Source organism: Lepisma saccharinum, chromosome 4, assembly GCF_977018435.1.
Source record: "Lepisma saccharinum chromosome 4, izLepSacc3.1, whole genome shotgun sequence".
NCBI classification, from domain to species: domain Eukaryota; kingdom Metazoa; phylum Arthropoda; class Insecta; order Zygentoma; family Lepismatidae; genus Lepisma; species Lepisma saccharinum.
Genome location: NC_139232.1, coordinates 30,959,772 through 30,986,799, shown reverse-complemented (window position 1 = coordinate 30,986,799; position 27,028 = coordinate 30,959,772). Strand labels below are relative to the sequence as shown.

General features: G+C 37.3%; 1 protein-coding gene across 1 annotated transcript in view; it reads left to right on the top strand.

Moving 5' to 3' along the window:
- Nucleotides 1-8,470: 8,470 nt before the first annotated feature.
- Nucleotides 8,471-27,028, top strand: part of wat (waterproof) — a 61,796-nt gene continuing 43,238 nt past the window's right edge. The window contains exon 1 of the mRNA XM_083120384.1: nucleotides 8,471-8,559. The gene's annotated coding sequence lies outside the window, so the exon portion shown is untranslated. The remainder of the gene's footprint in view (nucleotides 8,560-27,028) is intronic.

The following is a 27,028-nucleotide window of genomic DNA, read 5'->3' as shown; positions in this document are numbered from 1 at the left end:
TACATTTCTTTGCTTCTTATCTAAAAGACCGTAAGCAGAACGTATCTTATAATGGAATTTTAACAGAAGAGTTCGCAGTTTTCTCAGGAGTCCCCCAGGGTTCGAATCTCGGACCTCTGTTATTTTTAATTCTAATCAATGACTTACCAAAGTACCTGTGTGACTCATTCAGACTCTTATACGCCGATGACTTGAAATTCGGTAAGACTATTTGTAATATTGATGACTGCAAATCCTTACAAAGTGAAATCAATACAGTAACAAAGTGGTGCGAAATAAATGATCTTAATCTGAACACAGAAAAATGCTGCACGATGACATACTCGCGCAACAGAAAGCAAATTGAATTCGATTACAAAATAAATAACACAAAAATTAATGGGTTAACGAGATGAGAGATCTAGGAGTTACATTTGATTCAAAACTTACATTTGCAACACATGTTGAAAGGGTCGTAAATGAGGCACACAGGAACCTAGGGTACGCAATTAGAATGAGTAAAGAGTTTATGAACAAAGAAATAATGAAAATAATATTTAACGCTTTAGTCCGAAGCAAAGTAGAATATGCAGCAGAAATATGGGCTCCTCAGGACAAAAAGTACAAGCATAAAATAGAAATGCTGCAGTCTAAATTCGTAAGGTACGCCACTTATAAAGAAACAGGCATATATCCCCGATATGAATCATACACTTCCCTCTGTAAACACCACAACCTGCTTTCTCTCAGCAAAAGAAGGAAGATGCAATTGCTCTGTTTCTTATACAAAATCATGAACAATAATATTCAAGTGCAACATCTTCTAGAACAAATACACATACGTGTTCGTATCTCCAAGACACGATCCAAAGGGGGCCTCTTTTACTGTAGTAACAGAAGATCGAACATTATAAATAAATCACCTATCAGGAGAATGTGTGAACTGTATAACAGATGTTCCGAAAGGGAACCAAAATTAGACATATTTCACATGCCTATTGGGACATTCAAAAATGTTATTCAAGGAATGGAAGAATAAATGTCAACAATGTAAACATAAACGCAATATTTGTAAATATATATTTCTTTCGTAGTTTATACTCAATTACATATATGTACGTACTTTCTAGTGTGTCAATTATTTACAGGTCATTTATTACACACATAATTAATATATTTCTTTAATGTAAATAACTTCTATCCTTGATTTATCCTTGCTTATTTTATTTCCATATTTTATGTAATTTATAATATATTATATCTGTATCTTATATATATTGTACATGGTGGTAAAGATCTGATAAACTGAGTGTAAAGATAAATAAGAAATGTAGAACACTGTAATTGGGCATTCGCCTGTTGTGTTTAGCAATAAATAAATAAATAAGCTTCCAAATCACTATGGATAAAGATGTAGATTCGGCTAACGAAGAAAGTTATACCCTTCCTGGAACAATCGAATCCAAAAAGAGTACGTAGGGATCAGCCAGCACCGAGGATTTTTTGAGGGGGGGGGGAGATCGAATCCTTGGTTATATATATATATATATATATATATATATATATATATATATATATATATATATATATATATATACACACACACACACACACACACACAGGGTGACAATTAATGAACTATTTGAAATAAAACGGAAATTAGTGACAAACCACGTAGTACACAAACTGTATTGCACATGTAAGCGGCACTACAGACGTTCGGATTTAGGTTATGACATGTTCGATATGTCTGCCATCTCTGGCGATGATGTGGGGCAGACGAACAGCAAAATTCTGCATGACCCGCTGAAGTGTCGAAACATCGATGACCTCCTGAATGGCAGTTTTCAGCTCGGCAATGGTTTTGGGGTTATTTCTGTACACCTTGTCCTTAACATAGCCCCATTCCAGTGGCCTCTGGGTACCCCAGAGCCAGAGTGCGGTCCCCAAAATACTCCTCCAGGACATTTTCACTTGCAGATGGCAGACATCAACACGTTGCGTGCGCATACGCATACGAATTCCCATCATGCCCTGTGGCCAGCCACGCAGTTTGGACGTCATCACGCGAACCGTTCAGAAATTATTAGTTTTATTTCATATAGTTCATTAATTATCACCCTGTATATATATATAATTGTCATAACATATATGTCAATTATTAAATAATTAATTAATATAATTAATTTATGTATTTATTTACTTATAAATATTTATAAACATTATAAATGTAGCAAATTAATTTGTTTATATAACTAGCAAATTAATTCCCTTAACGACTCGTTCAAAATGTCAAGAAATTAGAAGATAGATGAAATGTTCTTAATAAGTGTTAGATAATATTTAATTATTGCTTTTTATTCAAAATGATAATTACATTTTCATACTTTTATTGTGTTATGTTTTTATAATGCTGTAAATCTATTAATGGTCTCTCGAAAGGAAATATTTCCTTATCAGAGTTGTAGCTAGAAATTTCAGTGCCCAGGACGAGAATGATTTTCGCACCCCCTGCACCGAATTTGCAACCCCCCTACCTAGATATACTTAGACATTGTAGAAATTGTATGTACTTACTCTTTTCCGTTGAATCCGAGGAAAATAAAACTTAGCATTCAAGAAATGTGGCTAATAAAAGGACAGTCGATCTTGCATCCAACACCATCTTCATTGACGCAATGTTTGTTATTGTTCACATCTGCAAAATCGATTGCAAATTAAAGATAACTAGGTGAAGGGACAAAAAATGAGAAACTTTAAGAAGACATTAGTTTCCTATTAAATGAACATGTGCTTAAAGTGCTATGTTTTATTCCCGACGAAAGGAGATGAGAAATGGAGAATAGCAGGTCGGTCTAATCTCTATGTTCCAAGGGCCTAGGGTGACAATGACAACCCACCTTCGCAGCTACGGCTCCTTTTCTTACTAGTCCAATTTGATGTAATTTTAAAACCTTATCTATGACTGAAGAAGTACGTTTTTACCCCATGCTGTTACCAGCCCTAAAGAGAGAGAGAGAGAGAGAGAGAGAGAGAGAGAGAGAGAGAGAGAGAGAGAGAGAGAGAGAGAGAGAGAGAGAGAGAGAGAGAGAGAGAGAGAGAGAACAAAAGATGTATGCAACATTCACACACAGGCAGATATAATTTTTTGTTATTCCTTCTTTGTATCAAACTCTTACCCTCGGAAAATTTTAATGGGGGAAATATTTTAATAGATCAAGATCGTTGGTGGGAAGGTGGGAGATCCCCCTTCCGTCATTGGAATTCGTATCCTGAATATGACCACCAACGCTATGGAATTATCCTTATAATGAAGAACATGTCTGAATGTGAATTAACCACAAGAAGAGTACATTTTCTAATCAAGACTGCAGATCGAAGAAAGTCAAAACAGAAAGTAAATATGGTGAACTATCCCGACCAAATTGGAACATTTAGTAGTTTCGCATAAATGGTTATAAAACTAAAATTACTAAATATAGTAGAATGCAGACTTCTGGAGTCTGTCTCTCTCCAGAGACAACCCATTCATATATACAAGAAGAAAATCTAAATTCTTGCAAAATCTTAAAAATTATCTATGTTATTTTTGTAGGTTTGCATCAAAATATTTCATGGCTCGAGGGGGGACCATGGCCCCCTTGGACCCCCTGGGTACGGGCTTTGTAGGGATACTTTTATTGGAAACTCTGGTAAAAGGAAGAGTAAATTACAGATGAAATAAGGCATTCAAAATGAAAATATGAATTTAATTTATAACAATTATATAGTTATCCTGTAAAACATGTAGATGACTTACGCCATTTGCTATTATTTCAATTTTTAAACTTTGCGTGTGAAATTGTGGACAAATTACTTAATCTTATTTCTAATTTTACTACTTTCATCCAGATACATCAATTTCCTTTCAAAAAGTAATGAAAAATTAAATCTTGAGTATAACTATAGGGTCCGGCAATATATATCTACCATTTTAATATATTTTCTATAGTAACACAATACAGCTATTATATGAATCTTCAAATAATTTATGATATGTAACATAATGCTATTTGTAAAACAATAACACACTTCGTCTTATTTTTTGAAAAGCACATCATATAGATAGCCACCATTCCGTGTTGTATACTCACGGAGTCGACGATCAAACTTGTCCATTACGGACACCAGCATTGCGGGTGGAATTGACTGGACTTCTTCCTTCATTATTCTCTTCAGGGTCTCTAAGTTCAAAAACGCGGCCCTTGAGATACCCCCAGAGAAAGAAATCGCAGGCAAGTCAGTGTGTGCTGTTTTAGAGGCACCGCAGCTACCATGCAATGTACCATACATTACTTTTAAAATACTCCTCTACCACAAAAGCAGCTTGTTCAGGGGTTCAACACTCCGTTGCTACAAAAATGGCATCTCTTGTGCTTTTACCTAGCATGCTGGGTTTCATTCATACTATAGGGCCGTAGGGAATGCCAACCTTTGAAAGTGGTATATATTGTCGGCCCCTGTATAATGTTTAAGAAAATTATAATCTCAAAATTAAAACAAAGTTTAATATATACACCAAACATTGACACACGTACAAAACAACCTTGGTGATTGAGTGCATTGAGTGAACAATACCTCTCCCTGAAAAAAATCATGATGACGTTCATGATTATAATCTTAAATAAAATAAATAATTCAAATTAGACATCAGAGGAAATAAGGGTCTAAAATGTCCTAACACAGAATCTTCAAATAATTTATGAAATGTTCATAACACAAATAATATTTTGTTGAAAATTAAATAATGTTGAAAGTTAAACATTGGGCCCTTTAAGAGGGCCCAAACGGAAACTGCTCCACCCCCTCCGGTTCCGGCCCCCATGGTTGAGTGAGACTCCCTTTTAAGGACAAATTCTTATCCTTCTTCATCTCATTACATTACTTCTTGGAAGATGAATTGTTGAAATAGCTGAAAAGCCAACAACGAAGAAACATTAATGCTCCACTTGAAATTTGAACTCACAACTAACGATTCCGTAGCCTGTTATGAATTGTCTTGTTGAATATATTTCTTCTTAACTGTTACTTTAAAAGATATTGATCGAAGCTCATACAAAACTTTAGAAATTCAGTTCAAACGCACCAGTCGAACACGTCACTTTCATTTGAGAATCTGACTCAGTTGTCCTTCAGTTTGCGTAAAACTGGATTAGAAGGCCTCTCGCCACGTGTGCATGTATAAAACAGATTTACAAAAAATGTGCATCGTTACATTCCGCAAGCCGTCGACCGTGACATTAAACAAAGACAAAGTGGTCTATGCTGCTTTTTTCTGTTGTTTGGATTTCTTAATTAAAATAGTTTTTCTATCTCTTAGGTTTAAAAAAAAATTCACACATAACTGATTTACTAATTAAAATAATAGCTGATACCAAACTTTAAATTTTAAAACCACTTTAATATTTAACTAAAAACTTAAAGACATTCATGTCAGTAATGGCATCAGAAGAAAACGAATGGAAAGGGGAGAATATATTTTCTAGGTATTCGTTTTGTTTGTCCTAAGTCCACTTTAGTAGTCATATTTAACATATTTAACATAGCTTTCACCTATTGCAAAAGCGTATTTGAACGAAAGAAGAGTGTATTCATTTACTTTTACCTCCCTGCCCCCTTATGATGTCGTCACTCGTGGAACTAACTAACTCTTTCTGACTAACAAACTGACTAACTCTCTAGCCTTCTTATGCAGCAACACAAGTCTTCCATCTGTCCCTTTCCTGGGCAAGATCAATCCAATCTTTTCCATTCTTACCGATCTCCTTTAGGTCCATCTCAATGTTTTCTCTCAATCTTCGTCTTGGCCTTCCTACAGGTCTCTTATCGTCAGGTTTCCCAACAACAATCCTGCAAATACATATTTCATTCCTTTCTCGTGCCTGCCTCCAAATTAGTGTTGATCACGAGAAGGGACAAACATTTTGAAATTCGGGACGAGACGAGATGGAATGTCTGTGTCGTCTCGTTTCCGGGACGAGACACGAGACGAGACGAGACGGCTCGTGAAAAGTCTTGTCTCGTCTCGAATGTCTCGAAAAAATAAAAGCAAAATATTTAAGCAGTTGCAAATACTTATTTGCTTGGAATGAAGTACTTTCATCAGAAACGTTGACAAGCGTGTATTAATTCAAAAGAAGGCTATCCTAGAGAGATTAATGAAGGAATACCTAAAGATATTTTCAATACTCTTTCGAAACACAGCGTTATTCCCCATTTTTTCAATTTATTGTTGATTTTATGTTATCATAGTACTCCAGATACTCCAGATACTAATACAATGCTGAATAACATCAAGTAAAAGGGCCGGTAGAGAATCTGGAAGGAGGGGACAAAATATCGTGGAGGGTCTGAGTCCGAGATTTATCTTGTAAAAATAGTCTCATCTCTATAGGTTGTAAAGATAAACGGACCGACGGACAGAAGTGAATGTTATTTGGAAGTAGGAAAACAATGCAAACACATTTCACAAAGTAGTTTCATCAAACTTCAGAGGGAAGCTTGTAGCCAAGTCAATAAAGGTTTTATATCGGGAATAATTCCGTAAAAGCTGTATTTTGGTCAGTTGTTAAAACACTACTAGTACTAGTAGTGCAAAATCCCAAAAGTCCCCACCCTTCCCTGCGGTGCTTTCCTCCTCCCCCGGCGCTCTCCAAACATCAATTTCGCACACTCTCAATTATTGACCTACATCTCCGTAACCAATGGTCGTAGGCCGGTAATCTTTATTTTTGTTTTAATCCTCGTTAGACGAGCTACAAAAGAAGATTATGTTTATTTTTTTGATAATGTCACTGATTTTGCAGTTATTTAAAAAGTAACCTTTGAAAAGTGAAAATTTTCTAGTACTTTGTAAAGTTCTTGCCTTGTAACTTTTGTACAAATTAAGTGACAAGAAAATGTTTTGAATAAAAGCTGTAGCCTAATTAATTAGCTTTAAAACTATATAAGTTTTAATGTATTTTAATTAAAGATACACCATAAACTGTGTCTCCAAATGGAGGATAGTACCAAAAGAAGCGTGTCTTTATGACAGATCGCGGTTAAGTCCGGAATCATTGATTTTTTTGATAAAAGCAATATATTTTTTAGAATTAATTGTTATACCACAGTAGATCATTAAGTAATTTTCTAGATACAGGTTTTGAAAAGAGAACGATCCAATAGCTTAAAATAGCTATTTTATTTCATACCATGATAAACCAATTCACATCCTTTTCACCCATATATTGGAATCTTGAATCACAATTGGGAGGTGTTGTTGAGTTGGGTCACCTTAGAGTAAATAGCAACAGGGAAGTCCAGGACGTCCGAGTGAGGCTGAAGTGACGTAATTAGTTTTTTCCTTCATTTTTTTACGATCGTCTGCTTGTCAATTTATAATTTTATACCTTCGCGGTGGTGTACCCCTAATGTAATAGTTTCACATCTTCCCGGTGCCTCCACTGTTCTATTCCTATTTTCCTCACTTTAAAAAGGAGAAAGAGGAGAAATATTTTTCTACTCAAAAACACTGGAAACTTATAAACCTAAGGACAAATTTCTTCACTTGAGAGATGTGATGATCACAGACCTTTGGTGATACTAAAATTAACTTGCCCCCCCCCCCCCCCCCCACAAAAAAATATATGCTTACTTACTTACTTATTCCGATCCTCTTCTACCGATTGGTGTCGAGGTTTTGTAGAGAGCTCGCCATCTGTCACGATCTTCTGCCAACTTCCTTCCTTCACTCCACGAGATGTTCCTCCTGCTCAGGATATCTTTCATTCCCTCATTCCATGTCCTACGTGGTCTTCCTTTCGGTCTCTTTGCATCCAATCCACCCATTCTTGATTCCCATACCTGTTTAGGTATTCCATGTTCAGGCATTCTGCTGAGGTGTCCAAACCATCTGAGTTGTTCTTGCTCAACATCCTGATATATTGGTTTTGTGTTTAGTGTTATTCTGATTGTTTGATTTCTGATTTTGTCCCTTCTGGTCTCTCCCACTGTTCTCCTCAAATATTTCATTTCTACTGTTTGTAAGTTTTGTTTTTGTTTTTCATTAATTATCCAGGATTCACTTCCATTTATCAATGTTGGTACATAAGTTGATTTGTACACAATCATTTTTGTTTTTTGGCTTATTTCCTTTTTCCCTAAAAATCATTTGTTTATGGCATAATAGTATTAGACTGATGTAACTTTCGTCCGTCCCCCCCATCCCCCTTCTCCTTCGCCCCAGCCACTTTACCCTGGCGCCGTCACTGGCTGAGAGTATCTTTTTTTTGGACGGACAATGTGGAGAAAATTACAGGAATTCTGAGCCACGAAACCGCAGAAGATACAAAAAAAAAAAAAAAAAAAAAACCAGTCGCATAATAAGGTGGGAAACCCAAGTTGAGGAGGGTCATGCATCACCTGCGCAAGGAGTCCCACGCGCAGCGGCTACGAAGACGCCGTCTGCTGTTTTAAGTGGAAGGTCGGTGAGGGAGAAGCCAAAGATCCGACGACCTCCGAGAGCGAAGGCTCCTGTGTTGCAGCGGCGATAGCTTACAGGTAACAAAACACCATACGTTTTTCTTCTTACAGCGGAACGTAGACATTTTCAGAAAAAATATATATTGGAACTTGGCTTGTCAATGATTTGTAAGTGATGCATGTTTTTACACATACATACATATATGCAACGGATTAATTGGTTATCAGTGTCGGCCGATAAAGGCATATAAATCCACAGTTAAAATTACCAGTAAATTTACCGATCCTACTGTAATTTAGTGTAATATTCCGGCGTTTTGATATTGTTTTTATTCATATATAAATAGGTTCTGATTTTGTAAAGGAAATGTCTAAATACACAGTTTCTTTTCCAAAGCAAAACCTATTGCTGCCCCCCCTCCTTTATCTTTGGCACCCAATCGCCACTACTGATTTCCAACGTATGGGCATTTTTTCTGCAAATTCATAAAGGTAACATAACTAACGTAGTGTTAATAGCCAGAAATTTGCTAGAGAGCAAAGTTCATTTACATAGGCAATATTGCAAGCCCTCCATAGTTGCTTGGGACTTTCGTTGGCGTGAAAATACTTAACTTTTTTAAAGAGCATAATACTGATAAGATTCAGATTCCTCTGCACTAAATTTCTAAGTGAGTGTATTAGGGTGAGCAACTGCCCCCTCTTGCTCCCCGTGCGCACGCCTATGGTTTGATAATACCGACTCTTCTTCAAATTATTCTCAGTGATTGTACCCGTTCCTCTTTGCCTGCATTTAGTCCAAATGTAATTCAGAAGATATGTATCACAAATATACAGAATATTCATAAGTATTACAATGTTCAGGCCAACTATTCTCAGTACTATTCTCTGCTAGTTTCGTGTTGTTCTCTATTGTATTCTTATACGCGCTGATGCACCTGTACCACTTCAGTTTTCTCTAAGGCATGAGGACGTCAATATTCAGATACGTGTTTCTATTTTACTTGTGCTGAGTTCATCACGATTTGAAGACCTTTTTCCTTTCGTTTAAAATCTTGAGACCTGTCGAAAATTTTATTCTTGATAAGGGGCTTGTCTCGCAAAACGTGACGGTGCAAAATAGTTTTTAATTGTTTTGAGTCAAATTTACGCACAAACATGCTAATCCAGAGTAGAGACTGCAGGTAAAGTTTAAAGTTGGTTAGGACTTGGGATCCCTTGATTACAAGGCGGCAGCGTTGCCACTACACACTTTCCAAAATTTCAAACACTCGCACATCCACTAACATTGGACGGTGGAACTTTTATTGTTGATCTTGAAAAAATTACGCATATTTTTGATATTTGCTTTATTCCTGCTTTTTCATGTCTTCAACTGACTTGCACTGAATCACCAGGTAGCTGCTTATAATACACACCGGTTTCACACAACTCTTTACAAAAACACTGTCATTTTCAAAAGTTCCGCGACGACGAAAATGTTTCCCATCTCTTGACTAATTGACGCTCTGCTTTGTTCCTGTGGTAAACGCATTCGTAATCTTCTTTCAAGCAATGAACCAAATGGTAAATATTTTTCATTACAGTACGAGTTCTACAAGGTAGGGTGTTGGGTAGTATACACCACGCCCAGTAGGACAGACTTCACGTGTATTTTGGGGCAGCGCTCGGAGTGGAAAATGTTAGCTGGGGAATGCTTGGTTGAGTCTTGGGGTTAGTTAGTGCGGGGGGGTTGAGGAGGGGGTTTGTTCCTATGGTTTAACATGGTGACAATGAGTTAGCTGGGGGATGCTTTGCGAAAATTTTGCTAGGTAGGGGTTACCATCCCTCCTCATTTCAAGAACTGTTTTGGGGAGAGGAGGAGGAATGAATGTATATTTGTACGCGAGTGTGTATGTATAACGGCAAACAGAAATAATTTAATGATAACATAACAGTGGATTTAAAAATTAACCACTTGCTAACAATAAAAATAAGTTCAACAATAGAAGTTTTTTAATAAATAAATTTGATTTAATAAATCCACACTATTCAACATTTCTGGTTATCTAAATGTGTGATTCCTTCAGTATTCTGTTCCGATCAACCGCTTATAACTTTAGACTTTATTGAAATATCATCTAAACGAATAAATGGTTTAAAGGAAGAAAGCTTACTAACGTGCCGGTGGAGGCACGTTTCACAATAGTTCGGATCCCACTTTAAACTGTAAACCCAGTCCCGATTAGCCTATGTGAGCATTAAGTGGACTCAAACGAACTTCATTCTTCGAATTCCATGATGTTGTTTTTTCCGAACATGTATCGCATGGAGATAAGTAGGGCTCGGAATCTTCATGCCATGCTGTGAAACTTCGCATCATAAATTTCTGATAATTTATTTCACCTCATTTACTAACTAACTAACTAACTCTCTAGCCTTCTTAAACCCGAAGGTTCATGGCTGCAGCAACACAGGCCTTCCATCTTTCCCTATCTTGAGCAAGTTCTATATACTTTTTCCATCCCTACCGATTTCCCTTAGGTCCATCTCAACGTTGTCCCTCCATCTTCGTCTTGGCCTTCCTACAGGTCTCTTACCATCAGGTTTCCCAACAAGAATCCTGTAAACTCCTCTTTCCTCTCCCATTCGTGCCACATGCCCACCATTCGTGCCCACCTAAGTCTTCTGGATTTAATTATTCTAATAATATCTGGACATGAATACAAATTATGCAGTTCTAAATTATGTAACCTTCTCCACTCACCTGTCTCCTCATTCCTTTTAGGTCCAAAGATTTTCCTAAGGATCATATTTTCAAATACTCTCAATTTATGTTCCTCTTTCAATGTAAGGGACCAAGTTTCACATCCATATGGTACTACAGGCAAAATTACTGTTTTGTATATTTTAACTTTTAGTTTCTTAGATATTAAACGAGAAGACAAAAGTTTATGAAGAGAGAAGTAACATGCATTTGCTGAATTAAGCCTACTTTTTATTTCCTCTTTAATATAATTTTCATTTGTTAATATTACTCCTAAGTATTTGAATTTGGAAACTGGTTCAAACGAGTTGTTATCAATAATTAGATTTTGATTATTACCTAACACTTGGTTTCGGCCTGTAAGCATATATTTAGTTTTCTCTTTGTTAACTTCCAAACCTATCTCTTTAGCAGTTTTGAAAAATATTTTAGCATTATTCTTAATTGTATTCACATCATCCCCCAGTAAGTCTACATCATCTGCATATGCTAACAACTGAGTCACACCATTTAATTTTAGTCCTTCTTTAGTTTCTTTTACCTTCCTAACAGCATATTCTAAGGCAAAATTAAAGAGCAATGGAGATAATGCATCTCCTTGTTTTAACCCATCATGAATTGTAAATTTGTCAGACATATTAATACCCACACGAATTTTACTTTCTGTTTCACTGGTGCATATTTTTATCATACTAACAAGCTTCTTAGGTATTCCAAACTCTACTAATATATTATATAATTTATCTCTTTTGACCGAATCATATGCTTTTTTGAAATCAATGAATAGCTGATGGACATTTTGATTATATTCCCACTTTTTTTCAAGTGTCTGTCTGATGTGAAAAATTTGATCTGTAGTTGATCTGTTACGTTTAAATCCACAATGATAATCACCTATAATTTCATTAGCATATGGGGTTAGTCTTGTTAAAATAATGTTAGACAATATTTTGTATGTTGTTGAGAGTAGAGAACTTCCACGGTAATTATTGCAGTTCATTTTATCACCTTTTTTAAACACAGGAACAATTATGGATTCTTTCCACTGTTGAGGGATTTCTTCTTTATTCCATATTAAACAAAATAATTTATGAATTTGACATATTAATGAATTTCCACCATATTTAATTAACTCAGCTGGTATTAAATCAATGCCAGGTGCTTTGTTATTCTTTAGCCTTTTAATAGCATCTTTAACTTCAGTCAAGTTAGGTTCTGGAACTAAAGGTTCTGCTGTGTGTACTTCATTTACTTCTGATTTATCTCCTACATGGACATTTAAAAGGTCATTAAAGTAGTTCTTCCATCTATTTAGAATATCGCTTGGGTCAGCTAGAAAATCACCGTCTTTATCTTTTATCAAGTTTACTTTAGGTTGCCACCCCTCTCTAAACTCATTTACACCTTTATATAGATCTCTGATATTTTTATTTTTGCTGTTTGTTTCAATTTCGTTAATTTTGCTTTTCAAGTAATCTCTTTTTTTACTTCTAAACGTGCGGTTAACTTCTCGCTTGATTCTATTATAATTGTTTAGATTTGTATCATCAGAGTTATTTAACCACCTAAGTCTAGCCTGATTTCTTATTTCTATTACATTATGACATTCATTATCAAACCATGGCTTACTTTTTCTCGGTTTATGGTATCCTATACTTTCTTTAGCTGCTGATTCTATTGCATTACGTATGTGCTCCCAATTCTTATTTACGTCTGTTTCATTTATATTTTCATCATCATTTAAATCCTGCAAAACATCAAATCTATTTGACAGTTTAATTTGGTAATCTTTCTTAATTCTTTCATCAGTAAACTTTCCTGTATCAAATTTTAGAACTTTTAGATTTTGTTGCTTATGATTTATCACTGAGAGTCTTTCTCTTAATTTAGCAATTACTAAATAATGGTCACTGGCACAGTCAGCACCTCTATGTGTACGAACGTCAATTATACTAGTATGCCTTCTCTTATCAATGAGAATATGATCTATCTGATTGTGAGTTTTACCATCTGGAGAAGACCAGGTATATTTATGGATATCTTTATGTTTAAAAGTGGTACTTTTCACAATTAAATTCTTTGAGGTTGCAAAAGTAATCAATCTTATACCATTATCATTACTTAATTCATGAAGACTTTCTTTACCAATCGTGGGTTTAAATGTCTCTTCTTTGCCAATCTGTGCATTACAGTCACCTAACAGAATTTTCATATCATACTGAGAAAATTTATCAAAGACCTGTTCTAACTCTGCATAAAAATCATCTTTAGTATTATCATCTTTATCTTCCGTTGGTGCATGTATGTTTATTAAAATAATTTTACACCACCTACCCTGTAAAACTGCATATGATCTCCTATCATTAATAAATTCTACTGTTTTAAGAACCGAGATAATTCTATTATTTATGAAAAAGCCTGTTCCAAAATTATGATTTTCAGTACCACCATAGAAAAAAGTATAATTTTTAGTTTTACAATTCCCTTCTCCTGGCCACCTAACTTCCTGGACAGCTACTACATCTAATTTATACTTAACTATCTCATTAACTGTACACTGAAATGCCCCAGGCCGGTAAAGGCTCAGAACATTTCTGGTGCCTAATTTAATATCCTGATTCCTAATGTAGATCTTATCCTTAGTCCAGGGACCTCCCAAAGTAGTCCCCACCCGGAGATCCGAACGGGGGACTATTTTACCTCCGGAATATTTTACCTTGGGAACATCCATGGCCTTATATTGCTGTTTCTTGACATTTTTTTTTACAGTGCAGAGTTGTCAACTCTACGCCTAACCCCCAATATGAAAGGAGGAACTACTTCACAAGACAAACACAAACACATTAGACAGCACAATTACTACACAAGACGAACACAAACACATTAGACAGCACAACTACTACACAAGACACACACAAACACATCACAACTATAATCTAAGGACAAGTGTCAGAAACACTGTTTAGCATAAGGACAGGTTGCTTAAATGACAGGTCCCCAAAGGACAAGTCTCAAAAAAACTGCGTACCATGTGGATAGGTCGTATAACTAGTCTGTAGAATCAGGACAGGTCACTGATAGAAGGGGTCGCCAATAAACAAGTCTCAAAAACACTTTCTACCATATGGACAATCGTAAAAATTTGTAAAAATTTACAAATCAATATTTTCTTCATGTATTAAAACACCTTTAATTCAGAATTCACTAATAAATCAAAACTAAAATATTATCACAAACATTAACCTGAACGCATAAAACAATGTCAGCATTTATCTTTGATACAGAATATCATGGCTATACCCTGTCCCAGCTAACTGTAGAGCAGGGCCGCGCATATCGGCAGAGGAGGAGGAGAAAAATCGAGTGGTGAAAGCGCAGCGTTGCCAACCGTACGGTCCTAACTGTACATGTAAGGACGTACGGTCCAGACCTAGTCCGTACGTTAAATGTACGGCTTGTCAAAATTTGCACTTTCTGTTTTATCCCTAATATTTCCCCAACAAATTCTTAAACGAAGCGTACGGAGCTTGAGACAAAAATACGGTCCGTTTGCCATGTGCGTACAGTATTATCGTTTTCAAATGTTTGCAACGCTGACAGATCGAAGGAGGATATCGGGTAACTCCCGTCGCCTATTACACAATCCCGTTTCTCTCACTGTTCATTGGTGGAGCCGTCTCGCGTCACTACTTGTTCTCGTTCGTCTGGTCTACAGTTAGCTGGTACGGAGTTTAGACCATTTTGTTTTGTTGACCTTTCTTAGATATTATCCACAAAGTCTTGCTATTTGGTTCTATTCCCACTAGGATTCTTTATCGTTCATTTGTTTTTAACAAAATATAATCACATTTCACAAAAAAACAATCAAAACTTTAATACATAAGTTTCATTTTCGTTGTTTTATTTTTCAAGTTTTAATGCTTCGTTTCGTTTGCTTCACTACAATGTCACAATTTTTTATTGTTATTTTTGCTAATCGCCGTTTTTAACGTTTTGGATGATTGTAAAAAATAATCGCTTTCGTTATAGGTCTCATAAGAACACAAAAACAACTTAAAATTTGAAATTCTCATTTTGCACTTAATTCCAGCGAGATTTAAGTGCGTGCCTTATATGTCACATTATGCAGTAACGACTACTTTTTCACACGTTTTCCACAATTACATCGATATTTAAAGTTTAATCTCAGGAGCTCAGGAAAATCTCAAAATTAGATTTTCGTAACGAAGTGATTGTCTTAAAAAGTTAAATAACTCTTTAACTTGTATGTAGTTTTCTTCTTTAGAGTCGTTTTTCTGCCGATGTTGGTTAATCGTGACGATGAAGATGCGTGATGATATTGATGAAATTGATCACAGAGTACACCAATGGCCAATCCGGGACTCGAACCCGTGAACCTCGCTGGCGAGTTCGAAAGTCGATCTTTTAACGCGTTCTACCACCTAGCAACAAAATGACTGCCCTGATTCTTTCATCTTTCGCCCGCCATAGATAATTGACCTAGCCTTAGTAGCATGAAATGAAATAATTCCACACACACACACACATCATACCTGACAAGGATGGATAATTGGGTTACAAGCAGACTTCGCTGGACATGGCAACTGGTCACGAAGAGGGAGCAGAGAGGTTGAATGTTCTATTTAAATGCATTGGGATTCCAGAGGTTTAGTTAGGAAGAGGTGTTTTCGTGACGCGAGGGGAAACCTACAATTGTAAAATGAATACCCAATCACTGAACTATTTCGAGTGTTTGCAGAAGGAGCTGCCTTGGTGGCTGAACGTGTTCAGTGGTCGACTGTTTCAAGACATCTCATAGCTTTCTGTGTGTGTGTGTGGGGGGGGGGGGGGGTATAATGACAAAAAAAAATATGATAACATTATTGTGGATTCAGAAATATACACATACTGCCAGTATGAACACAGGTGCAACAAAAAACTGATTTGATAAATAAAAGTACTTTCTTTAGTCATTTCTTTAGTTGTCGTCGCCTGCCTCCTGCTTTATTCTATTCTCTGAGTCTTTGCGATTAATTTCACTGCAGTTACACACTAAAAGAGTAAATGATTTACAGAAAGAAAACTTACCAGTATTTTTTATATAGTATACTGAAGTTCTCTGTATTTTAAAAAATACACATAGTGATTCGGATCCCACTTTAAACTGTAGCTCCAGTCCCTATTAGTGGACTTAAAACACCAACTCAATCAATCAGTTTAAAAAATCTTAACTCAGAGTGATTATTGGGAGCTTTGTAGGTGCGTATGTTTCAAGACATACTTTTGCTCACATATAATTCAAGCAAGAATCTGCCATGCTGTGAATCAAGCTAAGGCAATGCTTCTGGTGATCTACGAAAAGGACATTAAGGACTTTTGTAGAAATTGATTTCACAATATTGTCTTGCATTCTCTCTTTTTCACATTTTTAGCTTACATTTGATTTTCATTTGTTATTTTAAGCCAACTTTATGCTAGGAAAGGCTAATCGGGACTGGACCTACAGTTTAAAGTGGAATCCGAACCACTATGTGCCTCCACCTTTTATCCCTTAATTTCCAATTCTGCAATTATGTGCAGATCTAACTCTCGATGGCTGTAATCAAAGTATCCCGGATTCGATACCCGTCCGAAGCATCATAGTGCTTAAATACAAACTCAAACAAGCATTCACTCCGCAATGAACGTTCATTCGCTGTGTGTGAACCAACATGGAGTTTCCGTGACCGCTCAGCGCACCTACAACTTCCACCTCTAGTGGATATTCACGGAAAGTATACTAAGTCTGTTTATATAAAGGAAGCCTGCCAATAGCACACATGACCGCTAACCAAATGGTAATTTTTCACTCAACCTGGTTTTATGGTATTTTTTTTATTTAAAGCTGAAAAAATATCCTTACATGCTTATCGCGTCATTCTATCTGTCCGTTCATCCGTTCATGTCAACTATCTTAGCTATCGGAGAAACTACAAAAGTCATATACGTAGACAAAATTTGGTGGACTGTTTACGACAATTTTCCACAAAATTTATTGTATTGTGTTTGCTGTTAAAGATAACACTTCTCTGTCAAAACAGAATTTCACGTTGCTTTTTACCGTACTTCACCATTCCACCAATGCAAACTATATGCAGGTTACATGTAGACAACGCATACTCACGACCAGAGAATATTTCGAAAAATTTACTCCGATTCTAAATTGCTCTCACCTTGAAGGGTTTATGATCAAAGCTCTGCTGAGCAGAATAACGCTGACGTCAAAGGTCCCGTGTAGCTCCCACGAGAAGCTTGTAGCTCTGGGGAAAGATCACTCTCCCCTACTCTCGCCGTCTGTAAAGCCATGGAAGCAGATTGTGTTCCAAGGAGGGGAAGTGACACACGAACATATATTTTATTTCGGTACAGAAGGCGAAAACTAAAAATCGAGATTCGCTCTTCAGCAACAACGCCTGAAACAAAAAGCATCAATTTCTGTTCCCAAGGAGTTCGCTTGCTAAGCTTTCACTTCCTAAGAAGGCTCTGAGACCCTTTTAGGAAAATATTATTTAGAGGAATCACTACACTCGGTAACCGGACAAGTAAACATTTCTTTTGATCATTAAACATAGTTCCTCTTTCTGTAGAATAATTCTAAAATATACTCAAAATAAATTATACGCAGAAATTTTAGCGAGAAGTGAATGGCTAGCCAGCCGACCTCCGGAGCGAAGTGACAGCAAAGTACCACAGCGCGCTACGACGCCAGTGGTTCCGCGTTCGAATTTTGGTCTGGGCATGGGTTTCCTTTGTGAGGGTTCCATTATATCAGCATATTTCATGATATCAGCACTCATCAACATTACGCAAATGTTAGGTTTAACTGTTAGAGAAGAAGATATTTTCATGACTTATATTTATTTATTAATCCGAAGCACGAATATTGCGAATTTACTAATTCTCATTACGACATGGGTACCTGGGGGAAACCCTGGGGGGTAAAGGCGGTCAGGGGCGTGATGCTGATCACATCGCCCCCACTCACGACCGGATCAAGAAAGTGTGGGGCGTTACCCCCACATCCCCTATACGCCTTCATGGCGTGGTGCTAAGCACAGGGGATCACTTTACCTTTTTTATCAGCACTCCTTCTCATCTTCGCGGTTAGCCAAAACAGGCAGAAAAGCTAAGTAAAATAAACTAAATCAATCAATGGCAGAGGCGAGTTCTTGTCCTAGTTGAGCATGCATTTTACATTAAAATTTCTACATTAGTAACGGATTTACTATTCAGTAACCTGTAACCGAATAAATAGTTATTTTTAAAGATAATATTATTCTTGGCAAGTTTAAGTCGAAAGATTGTGTGAATAAGTCATTATTTTGCTCGGAAATGCCAGATTAAAATAATGCACATGCCTAATTTCAAATATCACTTTTACATGGACTGCTACTACGCACGCACATATACACATTCAGAGTATGTCCTCTTAGTATTATTTTATTTGATCTTTGGTTATAAATTAGTTAACTATTTTGCTACAACTGGCTTGTAAAACTGATTATTAAAACATTAATATATTTATAAAGTGAAAGTAGAGGAATGTACAGTATTGGATATATAATGAAAACATATATAAATATACAGTATATTCGTAATGAGAATTATTAGATTAACAGTATTCGTGCTTCGGATTAATAAATAAATATAAGTCATGAAAATACCTTCTTCTCTAACAGTTAAACCTAACATTTACGTAATGTTGCTAGAAAAAAATGTAATATCCGAATGCATTTCAATAAATCCAAGGCCTCTCTATGCAGTGAAGCTTTCAGAACTGCAATGTCGAGACTGATCAAACTACGAAAATAAAATTGTTTATAAAAGGCCCTGACAAAATTGGATGCAGAAAAATAAGTCAATGAGTAGGCTAAAACTGTAAGCAGTATAATTCTACCTATAGCTATAAAACCCGGCTGTAGAATATTGCACCATACGATGCCTTCTAATTCAGTGTAATTAATTTCAAAGCAATTGCGGAGTATGTAAGTCAACTGGCTAAGAATAATTGGAAATCTTATTTAGAAAAAATATATTTTCAAAAAGATTTCGCTACAGTTAGAACAAAATATTATAGTGTTTTCCGTTTTGTTGTAAATATTCACTGAATTTCTACAGCGACGGCGCCAGATGTGTGTCTCCCTCTCCACCCCATCGATCGACACGTCTGTCCTCTCATCAAGTAAGAACTACTATACCCTGTCCCAGAAATCTCTAGAGCTAGGCCGTGCATAGCGGCAGACAAGGGGGAGGGGAATCGAGTGGGCAGAAAGAAGCAGTACACGCTGCTAAAAGGCTGGTAACTGAAGTCGCTTCCTCGTTCCACGGAATCCTGTTCCTCTCACGTATTCAATTTTGGAGCCGTCTCGCGTCACTACTTGCGCAGAGACTTGTTTTCGTTCGCCTGCTCCAGAGACAGATATGACAGGTTATACATAAGCAAGTGTGCTTTTAACTCAAATATGAAATATGATATTATGTGTATACTAAGTATGACTGCCCCATATAATATTTCCACCTCCCTCGACACCGCCACTGATTTTATATTAGACACTATAATTATATCGTAATGAATTGGAATGCAATTCAGTTATTCACAAGTCAGTGTGTAGCTCGATTAAACAATGGAAACGTAGGAATGAATTCTAAGGAAATTACCATCAAATCACCATTTTCACTTATTCCCGACTGCATCTTCTCGACCCGTAGTGCATTTGATTCGACTGTGAAATTAAAGAACAGGGCGAACTAGTTGCAGATGTAAATACAATTCAATGCCCTTGTTTCGTCTGATCTTGAACACAGTTGAAAACAATGATTATTGTATTTAAATATCTTCCTACTCTGAAAATGAGGACGACACAGAGACCGTTACAAAGGTGAGTAAGCAGTAAGTCTAATGATTTTTAACAGTTGAAAAATTGTCGGATTAGATGATGAACTAAGATTGACATGGAGGTGTCGGCGCTGAGGTTATTTTGCACCCGTCACACTATGCAGATCCATGCTTAAATTGAAATCTATTTGAATCCATTTTGTGTCGCTTTTCTACCTGTTTACTCTAATCACGACGATGAGAATGATCGATGATATGATGAATTGATGAAGGGACACTCACATTCTCAGTACTGTATTCGAACCCGGGACCCCTGGCGTCGTAGAGCGTTGCTCAAAGGAGGTCGGCAATAAATGTCTTAGAACGACCATTTCGTCACCTTCGTGAAGAATGTGAGTAGCTATAGGTAGACATGTTTTTCTTCCCTTGATGACATTACTTACCCTTGTCACGTGTTGTTTCATGTCAAACAGTGTACATTTGGGTCACTGGAACAGAATAATCTACAGTACCACCATAACAAAATTATCCTAGTGTTGAACGAGTAACTGGAATTGTTTTGTACCCTAGCACATTTTGTTCATCGACATATTAATTTAATATGCAATTATAATTATGCAATAACGTCAATATCGTGGCTATAATAATTATAACTTTGTTTCTTTCAGTACTTCTACAATAATCATTTCAAAACTTTAAAAAGTAAATTGAGTTTTCTGTAAAGATGTGAAAAATATGCAAAGATGATTGAATCAAAATCTGAAACAGCTGTAACAGTAATGTATTGTGGAGTATATTTAATAGCAAGGATGCTTACTATACTCTGTCCCGGTTTTCTCTGGAGCAAGTCCTCGCACAGCTGTAGAGAAAGTGGGGGGATCGAGTGGTCAGAGCGATACAGTACACGCTACTGCCGAGGCTGGTAGCTGCACTCGCTCCCTCCCTTCACGCAATCCCATGCCCTCTCACGTGTTCATTGGTGGAGCCGTCTCGCGTCATTACTTACTCAGAGACTTGTTTTCGTTCGCTTTCTGCAGAGATAACCGGGGCAGAGTATAGTTGTAAGCGACAATTTTTCAAGGAGTATGTATATGCACCTCATAATAAATGATCGCCGAAACTTTTAAACTGCTGCCAGCATTCGTGATATGCTAATTATAACTCGAAGGCCAGGATTGCTCTGGACCTGTTACACCACTTTCGTCGTTCACCTTGAAGTTGAGTCGCGGCACCCAAAGAAGTTAGCCACGTGAGAATGAGGCGAACCCGGAATTATAAGAGACTGCACAACGTATATATTGTAACGATTACAGGAAGCAAGTGTTCCATGTGTTTGTCTTTTCCCAAGGTCGCCCGGAATGCGAGTAGCACGTTCTTTTCCCACACTTGTCATGCTGCCTCGTTTCGGCAGATGGCCCAGCCCACCTCTGCTAACGGGATGTGGTTCTAAACATACCATGTTGAGGAATTTCGGAAGAGCTTTATACTACTTTTAATTCCTTTAATTCATATTTGCATTTCTCCATTTTCCTTTCGTGCCCGATATTCATACTCGTATATGTGTTTGTTATGAATAGGGTGACCAGACACATACATGTAAAGAAGAGGACAGAGCATGGTGGAAATGGAGGACAAAGTCATAAAAAAGAGGACACTGCAAAAAATGGTAACTTCATTTGCCATTACTCATAATTTAATCAATATAAAAAAAACTACCAACACTTTACTCACAGATAATTATGATGATGTTCTCAGTAATTTCCTCTTACCTTTAAGTAACGAAAGCAATATCCTAATCTATTATTTAACACATGACAATCATAACTAAGAATATCTATAGTTTGAAGCACAGAATTGTATTCTTTTTACAATTCTTGGATATTAGAATGCAATATCACCACCATAAGTGCATGCAAATGTAACAAGTAAGCTGCGCTTTAACATATTTCCAAAAGCCGAATTTAAATTTTAGGTAGTTTAGATTGGGTCAAAAAATATGATTTTAATGCCACGAACATTTATAGCACTCTTTCAACAGCAGGGAAAAGTGACAGCCACCTTACACTTTACCTCACATTCGTTTCTTCCATCCTTTAAAAGCTGCATATTTTCATGCAAGATCATTGATGAATTTGCACTTTCGCTTCGTTATTTCATAAAAGCAAATATGACTTAATAATCAAAATTCTCACTACGCGTTTCTGTAAAGCGCATGTATGACTCGAAAATGAACTGGCCGACCTTTGTTTCGGAGTGGTTAGCACACCGCGCCACAATGGCAGAAGTCACGGGTTCGAATCCCAGTCTAGCCATGGGTGTTCTTTGTGAATGTCCCTTCATCAAAATCATATCAGTACTCATCCTCATTTTTGCGATTAGCCAAAAGTGACAGAAAAGCGAATTAAAATAAACCATATGAGTCAATCAAAAATGAACTACTTAAGTCTCAGATTGCGAAGCAACAAGTTAGAATAATTCATGCTAATAACTAGGGGTGTGCGGGACAGAACTTTTTTTGGTCGGGACGGGGAATTTTTTTAAAACCCGATCTTCGGGACAGGTAAAATCCGCAATTTCCCGACCAAGCCGGGAAATTTTCAGGAACGGAAATTTTTTATCACGCTGTGGAAATCGCGAATTTTACGTCATTTCTTCTTTTTCTTTTTTTTTTCCATTTCTGAAATAAAAGCTAACAATTTCCAAGAAGTGTCAAGACACTTACAATGCAAAAGACATCAAGAATTATCCATTTTTTAAAACGACCATTTGGAAGTTCCGAACTGCTCGGGATCCCGAAATGTCTGCAAATCATTTCCCGAAGTCGGAATCGGGACGGGATTTTTTTTACCGGATCATGCACACCCCTACTAATGACTCAGTCGGGAAAGAGATCATGTTCAGCTCCAAGATGCTAGGTGAGCAATGTTCTAATATTTAACGCGCCACAAGTGATATGAATATCAATATCTGTGGAATCATTCTCTACGCAGAACATTATAAGCCTTTCCTTGTACATTGCAACAAAGCACGGAGGCTCATGAGGGATGTGGAGACAAGCGCTTCTCACATGACATCACTTAAACTTATCCGGTTGAACTGAAATTTGACACACTTTAGTTTGATCAGAAATAAGATTTCGATATTAAAAATAATAAGGTTCATCCTAATATACGTACACACAGTAGCACAGGCACGTATTTGTTTTGAGGGGTACAAAGTTCAACCTCCATATATATATATATATATATATATATATATATGAAGGAAGAGGCTCGAAGAAAGAAAGAGAAGAGAGAGAGAGAGAGAGATAGAGAGAGATAGGCGGCAGGCGCTGCATTGGGTGCATTGGGTTTTCTCAACGTGGTCTGCATAGGTGCAAGGTAGGCTGGTCCCCAAGTGGCTGGCCCGAATTCTCGGATGAGTACCGATGTGCTCTTCTTCTGCTTGCAGGCTTCTAAGATCTTGCCGAACGGCACCTTGGTTAGTCCAGGTGGGAGCCTTCCGCAAGGTGTGTCGCTTTGGTGAAAATCCTCTCAGTTCTCTCTCGTTCGTCTCCCGAATTGGGGTTTTATCGAACTTGATTTTGTGCCGGAAGTTGCTGACATTGCCTTACGTCAGTCGCTACTCGCTACTTCTTCCCGACGATTGCAACCTAGCGTTGCGGCGTTATGCCGCTGCAATAGCGGAATTTGTTACTATTTCTCTTCCTGGTTTGGGGTGACTTCGGGGGTAACGTCCGGAAGAGTGAGCGACTCTCGATGTTAGAGGCTTGGATCTTTATTCGAGCCTGTTCCTTCATCAATATATATATATATATATATATATATATATATATACACACACACACACACACACACACACACACATGTGTATGTGTGTGTCGATTTTTAAATTTAAAAGAAAAATCATAAGCATTTTCAATATAGTTTTAACAGGTTTCGAAAACATGTACACTCACCTCACTTAATACTCCGGCCGTTTGTTTCTTTATACAACATATTTGCAGAAGATACAATTGAACATACATGGTGTGTATCAATATATGCTGTATAAAACACACCTTTTTACTAACTTCGTTGACCCTGTACAGAGAAAACATTAAGCCTCATACCATGGTTCTACACTCATTTAAAATTGTCTGTTTCCTTATAAATATTTCTGAGAACACAGATGTACCAGGTAAGGTAATGACTACCACAATGAAGTATTATCGATTCACGGTGGCTTGCATTATTTTCGATAGGGAGATAATGTGTAATGTGTGTAATGTGCTTGTCTACTAAGAACGAGATTCTTAGAATGACAACATTTTGTGTCTGTTAAATTATTTGAGTGTGTGTATGGGGTACAATTCTGATGAAAGAATTTACGGGGTACTGTGGGCCTGCCCAAATATTTGGGATACAATGTTTCCCTGCACCCATTCCTACCACTATCAACACACACATAAGGTGAACCTTTCATAAGTCAGTTTGTTATGATACTGATGAGAGCTTCTGAAAAATACTGCGATGTATTCATGCATGATCCTTTAAGTCCACTTTAATGTATGTTCGTAGTACATGCTTATCTATATTTTTTTCTTTAACACGAACCATCATAGGTATGAGCCACCGTTGCGTACACTAAAAAATGCACTGTGTGTGTGTGTTTACATGTTAGCGTAGTTAGGACAGTTTTCAAACCGAAGACAGCATTTTCTAACAAGGCCTGTGTGTTTGTACACAGCGTTGTCATGGGTGGATCATGGTTCTCAAAACATTATTAGCATCACAGTCGCAACTATGTGTTGAAATGGTTGACATTGAACGTACTGCGTCATGGTGATACGTATCGCTCGACCGTGCTGGAATCGTGTTCCGATCCATGGTCGGATACTCAGAGTCTCTACACAGGTCTGTTATAAGAAGGTTCCCATTGGACGCTTCGCGTCACGCGAATAATTTAAAATCCAGAGTAACATTTTCATTATATTGTATTTTTTCGTGTGTCATTTGCAATAAAAATTAGACACCTAGATCCTGAAATACTCGCTTCCCCGAATTGTGTTATATGGTCTCGATGAGGTTGAGGGAACTTCAGTACCAAATATATGATCTGCACCCCGACCATCGCCATAGTTTTAGATTTCATTAATTTATTTCGCATTTCTACCATTTTTGGCTAATCGCGTAAATGAGGATGAGTGACGATATGATTAAATTGATGAAAGGACTCTGATGAAGAACAGCCATGCCCAGGCCAGTAGCGTTGTAGCGAGATGTGTTATCCCCTCCGCCATGGAGGTCGGCATAACGCCAAGCATGGAAGCAGGATAATTGCATCTCTCATTGTTATCGCTGTCGACTGTAATTGATTGATTCATTGGATTCTCTTTTCTGCCATTTTTGACTGATCGCGAAGATGAGGATGTATGGTGTTGAGATGAGATGAATGAAGGAACAATCATATATGGACGACACAACACAAGCCTCAAGTCCTTTTGAGTCCAGAAGCCAGAGCATTGCTAGTCTGTAAAATGCAGTCCAGGGTGTAGTGCGTGGAAGTGAGGTTGACATTTGCGTGTCTACTTCTCGAAGGGTCACCCGTTACACCCCGTGACTGTACGCGTATTCACTTGCACAGGCTCCTCCCAAACTCCCCTTCCCATACGCAAGCCCATATACGTATAGTTTGCCCTACACCCAGATATAAAATTATTTGTACTAATGCCACTAATAATTGTAAGGTCTCTCGTCGTTCGGGAAGTTGGCGAAATAACTTCTTCATATCAGTTAATCACCTAGTAGAAATGCTAGTAACATGAATTGCTTTTTGCTTCTTTCGTCGCAGCAAAATTACTGTGAAATTGTTCATTTCATGATTCATTTTAGGCCGGATTTTCTTGGTGCTCTTCAAATTTGAAAAGAACCATAAGGGACAGAGAAAAGCAGAACCTTGAATTTTATGAGCTTAGTTGGCCACCATGGTGCTTCCCTTCAGCCCACACATTCACAGGTTTTCAAAGGGTTCTGCTCTCAATGCCAAGTGGAGGCAACCGACCAGCAAGGGCAGCCGCCCACCCGCTGGTTGGTTGATTGATTTGGTTTCATGTACTTTGATGTACTAAGATTATTCGTATTTTCGTGTAAATACAATACAAGGAATACCATACGTATTGTCGTGTAAAATTTTCTTCCTGCCTTCTTACGGCTAAGGATGACGGCTGCGTTCATAACAGGAATGACCATCATAATTCCTCTGCGTAGTCAACGGAAACAAACAATCGCTGTTTTAATAATATCCCACTGGACTTAAGATGCATGTCAAGGTCATTCGTTCTCGTCATTCCTGCCAAATGCATACTCAGCAGTTTACATGAAGTTTCCTCATTAATGTAAGAAGCATTTAATTATATTTACAAGAGCAGTCATTATCCGTGTCTGTGGAAAAGCACACGTGATAAAGGTGTTATTGTTTGTATTTGGAGGATAAAAGAAAGATTGAAAAAGAGAAATCGAAGCGCGTTCTCAAGTTCATTACCAGGATCGAAAGCAAACTGGTTTGAAGTCTGAAGGGAAGGCCGTAGACGAAATCTTAACGTGTTGCACAATCAAACTTGTTGAGCGACATTATTCCGCATATGTAGCTGGAATGTAGCCACTTGATCAGTCCGGGAACTAAAGTTTCTTTATTCTGCGTTTGCTTTCCTGTTTCTCCAAACTAGCAGCAACTATGAGAATGCATCAGTGATAAACTGATGAATATGAGAGGAAGACGTACAGAAATATCCATATTTCCTATGCATTATACCTGTAGAGGCGCAAACTATTTTCTTGCCATTGTACAGTGATCCTGAATACCATAAAAGTCGGCATGAAATATAATTTTTTTACTTTTCTGTAGGAGGTTAAAACATGAACTTTTCTCTAAACAACTAAATGGGG